Raw genomic sequence first — 19,709 nt, 5'->3', positions numbered from 1 at the left:
AAAAAAAATTAAAAAAAAAAAAAAAAGTAATGGTTCTCAAACCTAACTGTTGTTGCTGTTTGGTGTTGAGTTGATTCCAGCTCATAGCAACCCTATGTGCAACAGAACGAAACATTACCTCATCTCGCACCATCCTCACAATTGTTGCTATGCTTGAGCCCATTGTTGTAGCTGCTGTGTCAATCCATCTTTTGAGGATCTTCCTGTTTTTCTCTGATCTTTTCACTTCAGCAAGCATGATGTCCTTCACGTACTGGTCTCTCCTGATAACATGACCAAAGAATGAGAGACAAAGCCTCACCATCCTTGTTTCTAAGGAGCATTCTAGCTATATTCTTCAAGACATATTTGTTCATTCTTCTGGAAGTCCATGGTATATTTAATATTCTTCTGAAAACATGCATATGAGGCAATTGAAAATACCATGGCTTGGATCAGGTGCACCTTAGTCCTCAAAGTGATATCTTTGCTCTGCAATGCTTTAAAGAAGTGTTTTGGAGTAGATTTGCCCAATGCAATATGTCCTTTGATTTCTTGACTGCTGTTTCTATAACATTGATGGTGGATCCAAGTATCAATTAAATCCTTGACAACATTGATTTTTTTCCCATTATTTGTGATGCTGCTCATTTGTCCAGTTGTGAGTATTTTTGCTTTCTTTATGTTGAAGTATAATCCATACTGAAGGCTGTAGTCTTTGATCTTCTTCAGTAAGTGCATCAAGTGTTCTTCACTTTCAGCAAGCAAGGTTATATCATCTGCATATTGCAAGTTGTTAATGAGTCTTCTTTCAATCTTGATGCCATGTTTTTCTTCATATAGTACAGCTTGTCGGATTATTTAATCAGCATACAGATTAAATTGAATGGTGAAAATATACAACATGATGCACAATTTTCTGATCCTAAACTATGCAGTATGCCTTTGTTCTGTTCAAATGGCTGACTCTTTTTTCATGTATAAATTCCTCATAAGCGTAGTTAAGTGTTCTGAAATTCCCATTCTTCAAAATGTTATCTATAATATATTATGATCCACACAGTCAGATGCCTTTGCATAGTCAATAAAACACAGGTAAACATCCTTCTGATATCTTCTGTTTTTAGCCAAGATCCATCTCACATTAGCAGTGATATCTCTCCTTCCACATCTTCTGAATCTGCCTTGAATCACTGGCAGTTCCCTGTTGATGCAGTACTGCAACCATTTTAAAATTATCTTTAGCAAAATTTTACTTGTGTGTAATATTTATAATATTGTTAGATAATTTCTATATTCCATTGGAACATTTTTCTTCAGAATGGGCACAAATATGGATCTTTTCCACTCAGTTGGCCAGGATTATTTACTCAGCATACAGATTAAATTGTATGGTGAAAAGATACAAAGGTCTTCAAACTTTCTTAACATAGATAAGTGAGTGCTTCCAGTGTGGCATCAGTTTGTTGAAACATGTGAAATGGTATTTGGTCAATTCTTGGATCTGTGTTTTTTGCCAATGCCTTCAATGCAGCGTGGATGTCTTCCTTCAATATCATCAGTTCTTGATCTTATACTATCTCCTGAATTGTTTGAATATTGATTAATTCTTTTTGGTACAGTAACTCTGTGCATACCTTCCATCTTCTTTTGATACATCCTGTGTCACTCAAAATTTGGCCCACAGAATCCTTCAATATTACAACTCGAGAATATATTCTTCAGTTCTTTCAGCTTGAGAAATGCCAAGTGTATTTTTCCTTTTTGGTTTTATAACTCCAGGTACTTGCACATTTCATTATAATACTTCACTTTGTCTTCTGGAGCCTCCCTTTGAAATCTTTCATTCAGCTCTTTTAAGTCACCATTTCTTCTATTTTCTTTAGCTACTTTCCAAGTTTCAGATTCTCTTCTGACCTCCATTTTGGTCTTTCCTGTCTTTTAAATGACCTTTTACTTACTTCATCTATGATGTCCTTGATGTCATCCCACAACTTGTCTGGTCTTTGGTCGTTATTGTTCTATGCAAGAAATCTATTCTTGAGATGGTCTTTAAATTCAGGTGAGATATACTCAAGGTCATACTTTGGCTCTAGTGGATTTGTTTTAATTTTCTTCAGCTTCAACTTGAACTTGGATATGAGCAATCGATTGTTTTGCAATTGGTCTCTGTTCTTGTTCTGATTGATGATATTGAGCTTCCCTCTTTCTCTTTTTTCTCTCTCTTTTTTTTGCATGTTTCTAGATGAATATATTATTGTCTATCATGTGATTTACACTATGTATGTATAACTAAATTAATAAATTAAATAGTATAAGACATTTTACTTTTGTATTCACATCCCTCAAAATTTATAAATTTCCACAGATGTAGTCTATATGATTCCTGGGTATTCTACCTGGTGAGGTCTACATGATAGTCACAATTTATGTAGTTGAAAAAAAGTATTTCCAATCAATAGGTTGTTGGTCTTGCAATATTCTGTCATATGTTTTCTGGTCTCATTTCTATCACCAAGGCTATATTTTCCAACTACTGATCCTTCTTCTTTGTTTCCAACCTTCCTTCATATTCCAATCAGCAGTGATTGTTAATGCATGTTGATTGCATGTTTGATCAATTTCAGATGGTAGAAGTTGCTAAAAATCTTCAGTTTCTTTTTCTTTGGCATTAGTGGTAGGTGCATGAATTTGAAAAATAGTCATATTAACTGGTCTCCCTTGCAGACATATGGATATTGTCCTATCACTGACAGTGTTTTACTTCAGAAGAAATCTTGAAATGTTCTTTTTCATAATGAATGTGATGCTGCTTCTCTTCAATTTTTCATTCCTGGCATAGTGGACTATATAATTGTCTGACTCAAAATGACCAATACCAGTCCATTTTCAGCTCACTAATGTCTAGGATATTGATCTTTATGCATTCTATTTCAATTTTGACAATTTCCAATATTCTTAGATTCATTCCACGTTCTGATTATTAATTGATATTTGCAGCTATTTCTTCTCATTTTAAGTCATGCCACATCAACAAATGAAGATCCTGGTAGCTTTACTCCATCAATGTCATCAAGGTAGATTCTACTTTGAGGAGGCAGCCCTTCCCCAGTCATATTTTGAGTGCCTTCCAACTGGATGGGTTCATCTTCTGACACTATAGCAGACATTGTTTCATTGTTATTCATAAGATTTTCACTGGCCAGTGTTTTCAGAAGTAGATCTCCAGGTCCTTTTTCCTAGTTTGTCTTATTCTGGAAGCTCCACTGAAACCTGTCCATTCTGGGTAAGCCTGCTGGTGCTTGAGTACTGGTAGTATAGCTTCTAGCCACACAGCAACACACAAGGCACCACAGTATGACAAATTGACAGATGAGTAGTAGTCAAATCTAATCAATCATTGGAAACATCTGGGGAGATTCAGAAAAATGCTGAGTCTCTGTAATTCTTGTTGTTCTTAGGTGCCTTCAAATTGATTCTGACTCATAACTCTATGTACAGCAGAATGAAACACTGCCTGGTCCTGCACCATCCTCATAACCTTTGCTATACCTGAGCCCATAGTTCTAACCACTGTCAGTCCATCTTGTTGAGGGCCTTCCCCTTTTTCTCTGACCCTCTACTTTACCAAGCATCATATCCTTCTCCAGGAACTAGTCCCTTCTGACAACATGACCAAAGTAGGTGAGACAAAGTCTGGCCATTTTGCTTCCAAGGAGCATTCGAGCTGCACTTCTTCCAAGACAGATTTATTTATTCTTCTGGCAGTTGATGGTACATTCAGTATTCCTCACCAACATCACTATTCAAAGGCATCAGTTCTCCTTCAGTCTTCCTTATTCATTGTCCAGCTGTCACTTGCATATGAGGCTATTGAAAACACCATGGCTTGGGTTAGTCACGGCTTTGTCTTTAAAGTGACACCTCTGTTTCTAACACCCTGTAGAAGCCCCTTGAAGCAAATTTGCTCAGCAATACTATGTCTGATTTCTTTTTAAAATTTTTCTTCTTTTCATTGTGATTTGGGTGACAGTTTACAGAGTAAATTCATTTTCCATAGAGCAGTTCATGCACATTTTGTTTCATTACATTGACTGAAACACTCATAATGTAAGAGCTCTCTTTCCACTTCTTCCCTGTAGTTATCTCTTTCCTGTGTTTGAGCTATCTTCCTCTGCAAATACTACCCTTCTTATCTCCCATGACTGATTGTTCTAAGGACTATACCTACTTGGTGTAAATGTTCATTTTATATGCCTGTTTATTGTTTGGCTGGAAGCCACAGGAGTGAGTTCCATTCCAGGCCTGAAGGGTGACTAGGGGCCATGGTTTTGGTTTGGGGGGTTTCACCAGGCTCCATCAGAGCAGTTAGCCTTTTTTTTTTTTTAACGATTTTGAGTTTGTTCCATATTTTTCTCCCACTCGATCCAGGATATTCTGGATTGATCCCTTTCTGAGTAGTTGACAGTAGTAGCCAGGCATCATCTAGTTCTTCTGGTCTCATGGTCATATAGGCTGAGGTTTGCATGGTCACTAGTCCATTGGACTAATTGTTTCCATGAGTCTTTGATTTTCTTCATTCCTCTTTGCTCTGGATGAGAATAGACCAATTGCTATATCTAGCTGGTCACTTGCAGGCTTTTAAGACCCCCGTCACTACTCACCAAAGTACGATGTACAACAATATTTTGTGTAGTAGGTTATGCCAATTGAGCTTGATATCCCCAGGACTATGATCCCAAGCCCACAGGTCCCAAAGCTCATTCCCTCAAGATGGTTGGCTGTGGGTAAAAAGTTATCATAACTTTGTTCCCTGTTAGTTCTATTTATATGGACATTCTTAGAGCACATATAAATACTATGTAGAAATATCATCTACCAACCTTATATATGGCCATAAGTATATTCCCTTTTGCTTAGACCTGATCATTCAGCCTGTCTACCTATGCATCTACTTATGGATTAATGTTTGTTACTACAACGTCTGATTTCTTGATTGCTACTTCCATGGGTGTTGTTTGTAGATCCAAGTAAAATGAAATCTTTGACAACTTCAATCTTTCCTCCATTTGTCACGATGTTGCTTATTGGTCCAGTTGTGAGGATTTTTGTTTTCTCTCTGTTGAGGTGTAATCCATACTGAAGACTTTAGTCTTTGACCTTCATCAGGAAATGCTTGAAGTCATCTTCACTTTTGGCAAGCAAGGTTGTGTCATCTGGATATCACAGGTTGTTAATGAATCTTCTTCCTTCAATCCCAATGCCATGTTTTCTTCATATGGACCAGCTTGTCCAATTATTTGCTCAGAATACAGATTAAATAAATATAGTGAAAGGATACAATCCTGACACACACACTTCCCGATTTTAAACCATGCCATATCCCCTTGTCCTGTTTGAACGTTAACCTCTTGGTCTATGTACAGGTTCCTCAAGTGCACAATTAAGTGTTCTGGAATTCCCATTCTTCATAATGTTATCTGTAATTTGTTATGATTCACATAGTCGAATGACTTTGCATGATCAAAAAAAATACAGGTAAAGATCTTTCTGGTATTCTTTGCTTCCAGCCAAGATCTATCTGACATCAGCAATGATATCTATTGTTCCACATCTTCTTTTTAATTCAGTTTGAATTTCTGGACACTCCCTATCAATATGTTGTTGTTGTTGTTATATGCCATCGAGTTGGACCCGACTCATAGCTATTCCTCCTTGGGTTTCCAAGGCAGTATCACTACAGAAGTAGATTGCCCAATCTTCCTTCCGAGGAGCAGCTGGTGGGTTTGAACCACCAGCCGTCTGATTAGCAGTCAAGTGCCTTAGGCACTACACTACTAGAGCTCCTCCCTATCAATATATTGTTATAATAATTTTTGAATTATCTTCAGCAAAATTGTACTTGCATATGATATTAATGATATTGTTTGATAATTTCCACATTCTGTTGGATCACTTTTCTTTGGAATAGGCACATATATGGTTGGCCAGTTGGTTGGCCAGGCAGCTGTCTTCCACATTTTTTAGCATAACTGAATGAAAGCTTCTAGTGCTGCATTCATTAGCTGAAACATCTAAATGGGTATTCAGTCAATTCCTGGAGACTTCAGTTTCTGGAGGTTTTTTTTTTTTTTTTTTTTTTTTTTTGTGTGTGTGTGTGTGCCAATTCCTTCAGTCCAGCTTGAACTTCTTCTTTTAGCACCATGGGTTCTCGATCATATGCTACCTCTTGAAATGGTTGATCAACCAATTTTTTGGTACAATGACTCTGTGTACTTCTCTTCTTTTGAACATCAACCAACTCTTTTCAGTATAATAACTGTGTACTCCATCTTCTTTTGATGCTTCTTACATTGTTCAATATTTTGCCCATAGAATTCTTCAATATTGCAATTTGAGGCTTAATTTTTTTCTTCAGTGCTTTAAGTTTGAGAAATGCCATGCATATTCTTCCCTTTTGTTTTTCTAATTCCAGGTCTTTGCACATTTTATTATAATATGTTATTTTGTCTTCTTGAACCACCTTTTGAAATCTTCTTTTCAGTCCTTTTGTTTCATCACTTCTTATATTGGCTTTAGCTACTCTATGTTCAAGAGCAAATTTCAGTCTCTTCTGATATCAATTTTGGTCTTTTTTTCCTTTCCTGTCTTTTAATGATATTTTGCTTTCTTCAAGTATGATGTAGTTGATGTCCTCCCACAACTCTTCTGGTCTTTAGTCATTGGTGTTCATGTTGGAAAAATCTATTCTTCAGATGGCCTCTAAATTCAGGTGAGATACATTCAATGTATTTTGACTCTTGTGGAAGTGCTTTAATTTTCTTCAGCTTCAATTTGAACTTTCATGTGAGTAATTGATGGTCTGTTCCACAGTAACCTCCGGCCTTATTTTGACTGATGATATTGAACTTCTCCATTGCCTCTTTCCACAGATGTCATCAATTTGATTTCTGTGTATTCCATCTGGCAAAGTCCACATATAAAGTTGCTGTTTATGTTGTTGAAAAAGATATTTGCAATGAGTAAATTGCTGGTTTTGCAAACTTCTATCATGCAATCTCCATTTTTCCTATCATCAAGGCCATATTTTCCAACTACTGATGATTCTTCTTTGTTTCCACCTTTCACATTCCAATCACCAGTAATAATCAATGCATATTGATTGGATTTTTGGTCAATTTCAGACTGCAGAAATTGATAAAAATCTTCAATTTATTCATCCTTTACACTGGTGGCTGGAATGTAAATTTTTTTTTAAATTTTTATTTTTGGTGGTTGATGTTAAATTTGAATAATAGCGGTATTAACTGGTCTTCTTTATAGGCATATAGATATTATTCCATCACTGACACATTGTACTTCAGGATAGCTCTTGAAATGTTCTTTTTAATGGTGAATGTGTTGCCATTGTTCTTCCATTTGTCATTCACAGGATAGTAGATCATATGATTATCTGATTAAAAATGGCCAAGATCAGTCCATTTCAGCTCCCTGATGTCTAGGATATTGATATTTATGCATTCCATTTCACTTTTGACAACTTCCAATTTTCCTTGATTCATACTTTGTACATTACAAATTCTGATTATTAATAAATATTTTCAGCTGTTTCTTCCCATTTTGAATCATGTCCCATCAGCCAATAAAGGTCCTGAAAGTTTTACTCCATTTATGTCATTAAGGGCAACTATACTTTGGAGAGGCAGCTCTTCCCCAGTCATATTTTGAGTGGCTTCCAATCTGAAGGGCTCATGTTCCATCATTATATCAGACAATGTTTCACTGCTATTCATAAGGTTTTCAGCAGCCAATTTTTTCAGAAGTGCATGGGCTTGTCCTTCTTCCTAGTCTTTCTTAGTTTAGAAGTGCCACTTAAGCTTGTCCACCATAGGTTATCCTGCTGGTATTTGAAACACCTGTGGCATAGCCCTTCATCTTCACAGCAACAGCAAGCCATCACAGGACAACAAACTGACAGATGATTGGTGGCTGTAATTCTTAGGTACTCTTAATTGGGTATATTTCAGTTGAGCTGCAATAATCTGTACTTTAGAAACATCTACCCTAAAATATTCTGTTGCTGTCCAGACATTGGGAACTACTGGGCCAACATTTTCCACCTTCCTGATGAAGATGAGGAAGGACTCAGTGCTGCTATGATTTCCTCGCAGTGGTACCATTTTAATAAGGAGAGGACTAATGGAAAGGACCAAGTGGACTCTAAAGTGAAAAATTGTGAAATAAGTGGGATTTGTCTTCAAAATTCTGCTTCTTTTTTCTTCAACCCTATCTTCACTCCTCACCTTCCCTATCTGGGGTCCTCTGGCTGTCTGAGCTCTCAGATCTCCCCTCTGCACTGTTTGCCTGAGGTGCTTTACACAGGACTCCAGGTGTGAGAAGAATGGATTTTGTTCAAGTAAGACATCATCTATTGACTCATGACATTATAACAGGTGTCATAGACACTAGGGAAGCAGAGAAGATGCTGTTTTCAAGATTCTTGCAGTACCATCGCCATGGACCCCTCTTGGCATTTGGTTGTAGCTAAACAAATTTAATAACAATTTTCCATTTGCATTATTATGGATCTTCTAGCTTAAATACTCTGTCTAAGAATGTTTCTCAACTATGAGCTTCTGGAAATCAGGAGCTTTATCTTATTTTTGTCTGTATGTTCAACATCTAACAAAGCATCCAAGGAAGGAGATGTTCAATAAATCTTGTTTTCACCTGAACACTTCTGATGACTGAGATATCATTACTTACTAATGGAAATTTCCTTATTTATATATACCCCTTGCTGTGGAGTTAATTCTGACTGATAGAGACTCTGCAGAACAAAGTAGAACTACTCCATAGGGCTTCCAAAGCTGTAGTCTTTATGGAAGAAGATAGCCATGCCTTTCTTTTACAGTGCTGTAGGTTGGGTTCAAACTGCCAACTTTTAGGTTAGCAGTTGATACAAGCCATTTGCACCACCCAGGGACCTCTTATCTATCCACAGACTGTGATGAATACGATGAAGGGAATGTACAATATGTCATGAAAGAGACCAACAGAGAGATTCTGTTTAGAAAGAAGACTCAGACAAGGTAGTTTTGAAATTGACTTTTAAACTGAGGATGAGTAGTAGCTAACCAGTGCAGAAAAGGGGAAAGAATGTTCTTTCTAAGGGAACAGCATGTGTGGAGACTCTGAAGTATAAATTTGTCATGCTCCTGGAACTTAAAAAGGTCAGTGTGATTGGAGTGGGATGAGAAGTGTGCAGGATGGATCGATCAATGGAAGAGTGGTGAGTGATGAGGTTTTATGCATTTGAAATATATACCATCAGCATCGTAAATGTTTCCCTTTTTGTATAAACATCTCTTTTTCACCCATTCCTCCTTACAGGATGTGATTTCTTGTCTAGCTGTCCTTTCTGAGCCTCTCTCCTGCTAAGCTTGTGCTTGACTCAAACTTAGGTGGGGAAACCATCTAGCAGTACTAAGAACTTCAGCATGCATGTCTGAGTAGCTAATCTTGTATGTCTTAGTATCTTATTCTTTTCCTCATGTAGCCTTCTGAAACATATATGGGATTCTTAACTAGTAAGAATATGCAGCCATATAAAAATCAATCTTCTGGTTTTTGTCACATGTTATTTCTCTGCCCAGACAGAGCTTGATCAAAACTGTACTTTCTAACTAAAATTTTATTCCCTCTTCTTTCCTAGATTATAAATTCCTTAAGGCAAGATCCAGAGCTGAATTACCCTGTTCCACACAGATACCCACTAAACCTAGGACTTCATCACAGAGCTGTTTCCATTGTTCTTCCTAAGCATTCAGCACTGCCGTACAATCATCACAGAGTGGGTGCAGGGCACTATTGGTCTAAGACAGGAAAAACCCTATGCTAAGTATGTATTTTTACCTCCGCAACACACCTAGGTTTCATTTTGCATTGTTTTCTTCCTTATTACAAGATATTAGATAGCTTGTGCTATAAGGTTTTGGGGAAGGGGTCTTTCTAGCTGTGGTTTTAGTTAAAAGAGAAACAGATCAGTTAAGCTGGAATTCAGCCCTTGGTTGGAGACTACTGGAGACTGTAAGTCTTTGTAGAGCATTGTTAATTAGTAACTTGTATCTTACACAGGATCTACTTTATTTTGTATAAGTAGTTGCTTCTGTTTATAATTTTCTTTGGCTCTTTTATAAATCCATCACTTTTGACACAGTTGCTCTGCCTCACTTGAGTTACTGAACTACATCCAGCCCATTCTAAAAGGAATTTATCTTATTCAATATTGTAATTCAAGACTTGGCACAATGCCTGGTACATAGAGGTGCTCAAAGATATTCATTGAATTGTTTGTGATATTCTGGAGTATGTAGACCTTTCCTGAAAATGTTCTTGCTTATATTTTTATTTCTCTCACATTGCATCAAAACTTTAAATGCATTTTATCACCTCAGGCCGTCATAGGATCTTCATGTCTAGGTCCTCTGGTGGCATGAGGATTTTAGCCTAGTAGCAAGTCTGTGTCCTACACATTCCACTGTATAACACATTCCCCACTAAGTCTGACTCTTGTAGAACAGAGTCTCTTCACATTATCTTCATAGTGATTTGGCACAGTTCTTGTACAGAATAAGTAGCCAACAAATATTTGGGGACCACTGTGAACATTAAATGAATGCATTACTAGAGAAAGAATTGTAGTAATTCCATGACCATGACCACTAGAGTGTTGAGTGGCCAACTCTATAAAAATTAGCTTCTTCCTCAAAGTCCGTATCTAAAGATTCAGCCATCAGTACTGTTGTTAGATAGATACTATACTTCTGTCTGGAAGAATCCTGACTTAGAAATTAACCTGTCAAAATGGCTCAGGTTGAGCTAAGCATCTCTTTTAGAGCAGCAGAGCAAATCATCTCCTTTTGCAGGGAGATGGAACTTGAAATGTCCCTTATTGCCTCAGTGATTTCAGGTACCCTTGGCCTTCCCTAGAATCTGTGGCAGAAATCCAGCTGTCTTGCTTTGAATACAAACAAGTTTCTATACCCTGTGGGGGAAAGCTTTATAGGTAAGGTCGGAACAAGTCGTCTTTGTAGTAGGAACTGTCAAGATGCTGTGATTAGAGTGATAAAGAAAGCCCTTGACACTTCCTGTGCCAACTCACCCAAGAATACCACCCCTCTGTCACAGGGTGTGTAATTTTTATCACCGAGACTGCAGACAGAGACATTGCTACCTAAGGAAGATGGCACATTTGTTATTTAACACAGTATTACATTACATTATGTAATTAATAATATTTTTAAAATTCTATATAATATTGAGAGAGCAGGTATCAATATGGAAGCAGAGCAGGCATCGGGGACCAGAGCTTAGAATTAGGGAAGAGGAAGAAAGGGACAAAGAAGGAGAAAGAGGGAGAGAATTTTATGTTCAATATAATAAATTGAACTTGATAAAAATGAAAAATTTTTGTGTTTCAAAGGACACTATCAAGAAAATGCAAAGACCATAAACAGAATAGGAGAAAATATTCTCAAGTCATATACTTGATAAGGGGCTTTTCTAGATTATATAAAGAAATGTTACAACTCAATAATAAAAGACAAATTATCTGTTAGAAAATAGGCAAAAGATCTGTGTAGAAACCTCTCCAAAGAAGATATACAAATATGACCAATAAGCACATGAATAGATGCTCAACATTATTAGTCATCATCAGAGAAATGCAAATTAAAATTGCAATGAGATGCTATTTCAAATAGATGACAAGTGTCAGAAAGGATGTGGAGAAATTAAAACCTTCATACACTGTTGGTGGGAATTGTAAGTTATACAATCATTTTGGAAAATATTTTAGCAGCTCCTCAAAAAGTTAATCAGAGTTACCATATGACCAAATAATTCCACTCATGGGATGTACCCAAGAGAACTGCAAGCATTCGTTCAAACAAAAAACTTGTACATGAATATTCATAGCAACATTATTCACAATAGAGAAAACATGAAAACAACAAAGTCGTCCATCAATGATGAATTAATGAACAAAATGTGGTATATCTATACAATGTAATATTACTCAGCCATGAAAAGGAATGACATTCTGATATTTTTATAATATAGATGAAACTTGAAAATGTTAAGTGAAAGAGGCAAGGCACAAAAGACCATATATCATGTATTTTTATATATTATCATACATGATTCCATTTCTATGAAATGTCCAAAATAGGCATATCTGTAGAGACAGAAAGCAGATTACTCATTGCCTATGGGTTGTGGGGATAGAGGGATGGGGGCTGACAGCAAAAAGGTATGGGATTTCTTTTTATGGTGATAAGAATGTTCTAAATTTGGTTGTGGTGATGGTTGCACAACTCTGAATGACATGAAAAATCATTGAATTTTACAGTTTCAGAGGGTAAATTGTATCAGATGTGAATTATCTCAACAAAGCTGTTAAAAAAAAAAAAGAAAAAGAAACCAGCTGAACAGAAGATTTCAAAGGGTAGCTTGAGCAGACAAAACCAATTGCTGTAATGAAATGTGCAAAGACCTGGAGTTAGAAAACCAAAGGGAAGAATACACTCAGCATTTCTCAAACTGAAAGAATTGAGGACAAAATTTAAGCTTTGAGTTGCAATATTGAAAGATTTTATGGATAAAATATTGAATAATTCAGGAAGCATCAAAAGAAGATGGAAGGAATACACAGAGTCACTGTACCAAAAAGAACTTGTTGATCTTCATCCATTTCAGGAGGTGGCATATGTTCAAGAACCAATGGTATTGAAGGAAGAAGTCAAAGCTGCACTGAAAGAACTGGCAAAGAACAAGGCTCTAGAAATTGATGGAATACCCACTGAGATGTTTCAACAAACCAAAGCCCTGCTGGAGGCACTCACTTGGCTATGCCAAAAGATTGGGAAGACTACTACCTGGCCAACTGACTGGAAGAAATCCATATTTGTACACATTCCAAAGAAAGGTGATCCCACAGAATGTGTAAATTGTTGAAAAATATCATTAATATTCCATGCAAGTAAAATCTTACTGAAGATAATTCAGAAATCTTTGCAGCAGTATATTGATGAGAACTTCTAGAGGTGCAAGCTGGATTCAGAAGAGAACGTGGAATGAGGGATATCATTGCTGATGTCAGATGGATTTGGGTCAAAGTAAAGAACACAGAAAGATGTTTACTTGTGTTTTATTGACTATGCAAAAGCATTTGATTGTGCTCGTCATAAAAAATTACGGACAACGTTGAGAAGAATGGGAATTCCAGAACACTGAATTGCACTTGTGAGGAACCTGTACATAGACCAGGAAACTGTTCGAACAAGGGGACACTGAATGGTTTAAAATCAAGAAGGAGTGCATCAGGGTTGTATCCTTTCACCATATTTATTCAATCTCTATGCTGAGCAAATAATCTGAGAAGCTGGATTATGTGAAGAAGAATGCGGCATCAGGATTGGAGGAAGACTCATTAACAACTTGCAATATGCAGATGACACAACTTTGCTTGCTGAAAATGAGGATTACTTAAATCACTTACTAATGAAGCTTGAAGACTACAGTCTGCCTTATGGCTTACATCTCAATATAAAGAAAACAAAAATCCTCACAACTGGACCTAAAAGCAGCATCATGATAAATGGAGAAAATATTGAAGTTGTCAAAGACTTCATATTACTTGGTTCTACCATCAACACCGATGGTAGAAGCAGTCAAGACATCAGATGTCATATTGCATTGGGCAAATCTGTCACAAAAGACCTCTTTCAAGTGCTAAAGATGTCTCCTTGAAGACTAAGGTGTGCCTGACCCAAGCTATGGTATTTTCAATCACCTCATATGCATGTGAGAACTGGACTATGAATAAGGAAGACCAAAGAAGAGTTGATGTTTTTGAGTTGTGGTGTTGGTGAAGACTGCTGAAAGTATCATGGACTACTAAAAGAACTAACAAATCTGTCCTGGAAGAAGTGCAGCCAGAATGATCCTTGGATATGAGAATGGCCAGACTTTGTCTCACTTTCTTTGGTCTGTTGTCAGAAGGAACCATTCCCTGGAGGATATCATGTCTTGTAAAGTGGAGGGTCAACAAAGAAGGGGAAGACCCTCAACAAGATGGATTGACAGGGTGGCTGCAATGATGGGCTCAGGTGTAGCAAGGATCGTGAAACTGGCACAGGACCAGGCAGTGTTTTGTTCTGCTGTACATAGGATTGCTGTGAGTCAAAGGTGACTCAAAACCACCTAACAACAACAAGAAAAACAACAACAATATTATAAATCTACTTCTCACTTATAACTATATCATTATCTGACATTTGCATAGTAAAAATCTACTATCTGACTATTTTGAGCATTAATAACATATGTCTGGTAGTAACAGATGGTAACAGGTGTGAAGTGAGAGTAATGTCTGTTACGGTTAAGGTTATATGTGGAATTGGCTGGACCATGATTCTCAGTGTTGGTAGCTATGTAATGATGTAATTTGGCAGTTATGTAATGTTGTAGTTATCCTCCGTTTTGTGATCTGATGTGATCATCCTCCGTTTTGGCATAATGACCTGGTCTTTGGAACCTGACCATGTTAACAGGTGGGAGTGGGTGCATTATATTACGTTATGGAAGGTAATCTGCTCTACCCAAAGCCATTTTATTGAATACATGTAATTTGCTCTATCAGTACATATAATTTTCAACTAAACTAATATTTGGCTGAACCAACGGGAACCATAGCCTAGCCAGGTTGACACATAAAACCAACCATCACATGGGCTTCCCTGTGTACTTCTCTGTATACTCGATGACTGGCAACCCAATTTGAAGGAAGATTGTTTTAAATCTTACAATGCTTGACTACATTCACAATAGTGATCTCAGGTGAGCTGATTCAAGCCTTTGAGGTCAATGGAATTATAAGGTATAAATTAAATTACAGAGTTTAATCAAAGGATCTCAAAAAATCCACAATAACCTTATTCTTTAAAAAGAGAGATCCTGAGCACCAGAGTTGATGTTTCAAATGTCAAACCTAGGACAAGCTGAAAGGGGTTAAGAAATCACCAATTCCAGGGGCATTTAGACCACTTTTCAAGTTATTTGCCAGTCAATAGGATTTATTGAGTGATCCTCTGTGTATCAAGCACCAAATTAGACTTTAAGTTGCAAGTTCTGAAAAAAAGAAATCTCCCTTGCCCCTTGGCTAAGATAAATATATTTTTCTCTGCAAACCAGCTACATCTGGGAGCTATCTGACATTTTGGATGCCTCTGCACAAGAGTTAAAGAGGTTGGTGCTCTAATTCCATGTAAATAGAGGAGGCAGACTGTTTTCTCTGGTTCCCCTGCTTATTCCCTTTCCTTCACTCAAGCTTGGTAAGAAAATTTTAGTCAAAGTTGAGATCCATACTAGAATATATTAGGCTGATTTCAATGTTTGCTTGATTGGAGATGATTTTCTGATCTGCCACCTCTCTCTTATGTTTAAACCTTTCCATCTTAGTGTCTTTCTATGAGACAGGGCAACAATAGGTATCCTTGTAGTAACTGTGCAGATATTGTGAGTATCACTGTTTGAAATGTCAGTCAAATTCTCTGAGGGAAGATTCCAGGGAAGGTGAAGTTAATGAGTTTAAAGTCATTAGCATTTGTACTCATTGAAAGAACAATTTTTTTTTTTTTTTTTTAAGCAGGGACAAGTAAGCAGCTCCTCTTATTTGAACTCTTTTTCACTCTATTTCTTCTTCCAGCCTACCCTTCAGCTGTTTTTTAATTTGTTAGTACCAGAGGGCAAATGAAAGTTGTTGTTGTTAGCTGCTTGTTGAATCACCCCCAAACTCCTGGCAACACCATTCACAGTGGAATGAAATGCTTCTCAGTCCTGTGCTATCCCCATGATTGGTTGGAGATCAAACTGTTGTGATCCATAGAGTTTTCACTGGCTGATTTTCAGCAGTAGATTCCTAGGCCTTTCTTCCTAGTCCATCTTAGTCTGGAAACTCCATTGAAACCTATTCAGCATAATAGCAATGTATAAGCTTCCATTGACAGATGGGTGGCGTGGTGTAGTAAATTACCTGGTATGGCTTTTCTAGCCATAAGCCTTTGTAAACTCCATGTAGAATTTGCTATGAGTAACTGAGGCACTCCTGATTGTTAAAGTTATCCACCTGAGATATTTCCGTTGAGAGTGGCACAAAGCAATGTTTTGGGAAGTTTGATCTCAGGTGCTTAGAATTCTGTTATGATTAGTTAGTTTGGCTACTCTGCCAGGCTCAAAAGGATGCCCCCTAGAGGCAGAAGTCTCTCTGACTGCTGGCTGTGAAACATATGCTGTTGAGAGAAACATGCTCCTGAGAGACATGTGCTACTGAGAAAGAGGTGCCAAGAGACATGCATTGCTGAGAGACACTGAAAGACATGCACTGGTGGGAGAGAGACTGAGAGACTGTTGGCTGAGAGACAGTGAGCTGAAAGAGATTGGGCATTGTTCCTGAACTTGAATTGTAGCTGGTGCTTCCCTAATAAACCCCATTATCTGTGAGTTCTGTGCGGCCACTGCATTGAATTTTCAAACTTGGTAGAGAGTTGGTTGGTACTGTGGGAGGAATGGTTGATGTCAGGGTTGGTGAAAGGGTTGGAGAGAGGTGACATGTCTGGCTTTGCAGGCATAGGCCTTGGACTACTACTGATGGTGATTCTGTCTTCCTCTTGTAGGGTTAGAGGAGGTCAGAAGTTGCGGCCTCCCTGCCCCTTTGACAGGGGTTGACTTTTCATAAAGATCTATTAGTCAGGTCTCCCGCATGGAACTTGAGATTTCTACCATTGAACCAACAGTGTCTTGTGAATAAAGGTTAAAGGAAAGAAAAAGGTAAAATATTCTGAGGAGTTTTATTAGAAAGAAATGGCAGATATATAGATTTTTAAAATTATCCTTTAACAGCAGGCTGAGCTGTGGACGTTTGTCTCGCTGGAGGGTGCAGCCATTTTGAATGTTTACAAGCAGCTTGACCATTTTGGATATTTAAAGCGACAGCATTCTCCCACATTCCAGGGGCTTAAGAACAGCCTCCAATTGGCAGTAACCCCAAGAACATTCCGGAACTGGATGACTGGAAAAGTACAACATTCCCCTTGTTACTTTTATACCCCACACCCTCTTGGTGAACAGAGGTGCAGCCATCCTCCACTCCCACCTTCTGGGCCCACAGGAACTCCATCCCTGTCTGTGTGCTCGGATGGAGCCTGAGTGCCTTGCCCTGCCATCCCCCGATTTTCTTCTTTTTTTTTTTTTCTCTTTGTTTTTCCTGGTTTTTAGTTTGCTTGTTTTTGTCTGTTTTAAAACTACTACTATTATTATTACTTTTGACCTTTTTACTATTATTCTTTATTCTTCCCCTCCCAGGTCCTAGTTTTCAGCTTTTTTGTTTTTTTTTTTCTCTGTTCCTGGTTGAATTTTTTTTTCTTTCTCTTGGGCTAACCCCATTCCTTGTTTTTCTTTTTACATTTTTTCCATTTTTTCCTATATCATTCTCCTTATATACCTTTCTTCTCTTATTGCCCTCTCCCTAGATATTGCATTTGTTTGTTTGTTTTTCTTCTTTTTTCTCTTTTGGTTACTGTTCCTGTGTGATCACACAGTATGATTTTTTGTCCATTTGCTTTTACTTTTGTGATGGTTATTCAATTGTCATTTTTGTCTAACTGAATGGAAGACAGCAACAGTCCCCATACCACACAACTACATCCACACCTCTGGCAGCTTCACTTACTAAGTGAGAGCAACCATTACCTTCTCCACCAACAGGTCAATGATAAACAACAACCAAGAAAAGCATGACTCACCCTTAGCGCTCTTCACAAACAGTAAACAGAATGGAACAATGTCACAATGTTTCACAGACAGCAGACCATCGTAGTCCACACAAAAGCAAGATAGAATAGTAGAAAAAGGGAGAAGGATACAGACCCAGAACACATTCCTGAGGAAGAAGCAGCATTGGAATGCTCTGATAAGGAATTCAAAAGAATTATATTTAAGTATCTTCAAAGGATTGAGAGAGAGACCAAAGGAAACACAGACAAAAACTTAAAAGAATTTTGGAAGAAAATACAAGAACAAAATGACAAAATAAATGAAAAATTAGAAATGATTCTAAATCTACAGATAGAAATCCAGAAGATTAATACTAAATTGTCAGAAATAGATAACACATTGGAAGGGCAAAGGAGTAGAATTGATGCAATGGAAGACAGAATTAATGAGATTGAAGACAAATACCTGAATACTTCTATGAAAATGGACCAATCAGAAAAAAGATCAAAACAAAATGAAGAAAGCCTAAGGTTCATGTGGGATACCATCAAAAGGAATAACCTATGTGTCATTGGAATTCCAGAAAAGGAAGAGAAAAATAAAACCACTGAGAAAATTGTCCAAGATTTGTTGGAGGAGAACTTCCCTGATATGCTGAGAGAATATATCTATTCGGGAAGTTGAACAAACCCCAAACAGAATAGACCCCAAAAGAAAATCACAAAAAATATCATATCAAACTCATCAAAACCAAAGACAAAGACAGAATCCTGAAAGCAGCATGGGAAAAACAAAGTTACTAACAAAGGACAACCAGTAAGAATAAGCTCTGATTTCTCAGCAGAAACCATGCAAGCAAAAAGGCAATGGGATGGTATATATAAAACCCTGAAAGAGAAAATTTTTCAACCAAGAATTGTATACCTGGCAAAATTGTCCCTCAAATATGATGGTGAAATTAGAAGATTTCCAGATAAGCAGAAACTAAGAGAATTTGTTAAAACAAGACTAACCTTACAAGAGATGCTAAAGGAAGTCTTTTGAACAGAGAATCAATAATAGCAAAGAACAACTAAACAATAATACACAAGAAGACATAACCCAGAAACCACAGCTATGGACATATCCAAAGTAAAATGAGCTTACAAGATTGTAAACAGGGAACCAGAGACATGAAATGGCAAGTGAGGACAACTACAAATCAAAAAGAGGGAAAATACTGTGTAATTACAGAACTTTTAAATGGTGAGGAAGTAAAAAGAGTTGCAAGATAGAATGGACTCTTCTAATCTCAGGGAGAAAATGATAAATCACAGGGTAACCTCAAAGAAAAATGATAAACCTTCATATCACAATAAAAAAGAGGACAAGCACAGATATTCAGCAACTACTAAAACAACAGCAACAAAGGAAATGATAACAGGATTCATAAACACAATGAGCTCAGCACAGAAAATAATATGGAACAAAGAAACCAGGGAAACCATGAAAAAACACATAAGAAAATGACAGCAACAAATTCAAACTTATCAATAATTACCCTGAATGTTACTGGATGCACCATTCAAGAGACGGAGAGTTGCAGATTGGATAAGAATACAAAACCCATCAATATGCTGCCTACAAGAAACACACCTTAGAGATAAATACAAAAATAGACTAAAAATCAAAAGTTGGAAGAAGATATTATAAACAAATGGCAACTGTAAGAGAGCAGGAGTGGCAATATTAATTTCTGATCAAATTGACTTTAAGACAAAAACCACCATACGAGACAAGGAAGGACATTACATAATGATTAAAGGATCAATTGAACATGAGGTTATAACCATAATAAATATCTATGGACCCAATGAAAGCGCCCCAAAATACATAAACCAGATTTTTTTTTTTTT

Source organism: Orycteropus afer, unplaced genomic scaffold, assembly GCF_000298275.1.
Source record: "Orycteropus afer afer isolate SDZICR_OR568_19922 unplaced genomic scaffold, OryAfe1.0 scaffold00463, whole genome shotgun sequence".
Taxonomy (NCBI): domain Eukaryota; kingdom Metazoa; phylum Chordata; class Mammalia; order Tubulidentata; family Orycteropodidae; genus Orycteropus; species Orycteropus afer.
Note: the sequence above shows the minus strand (reverse complement) of the source record.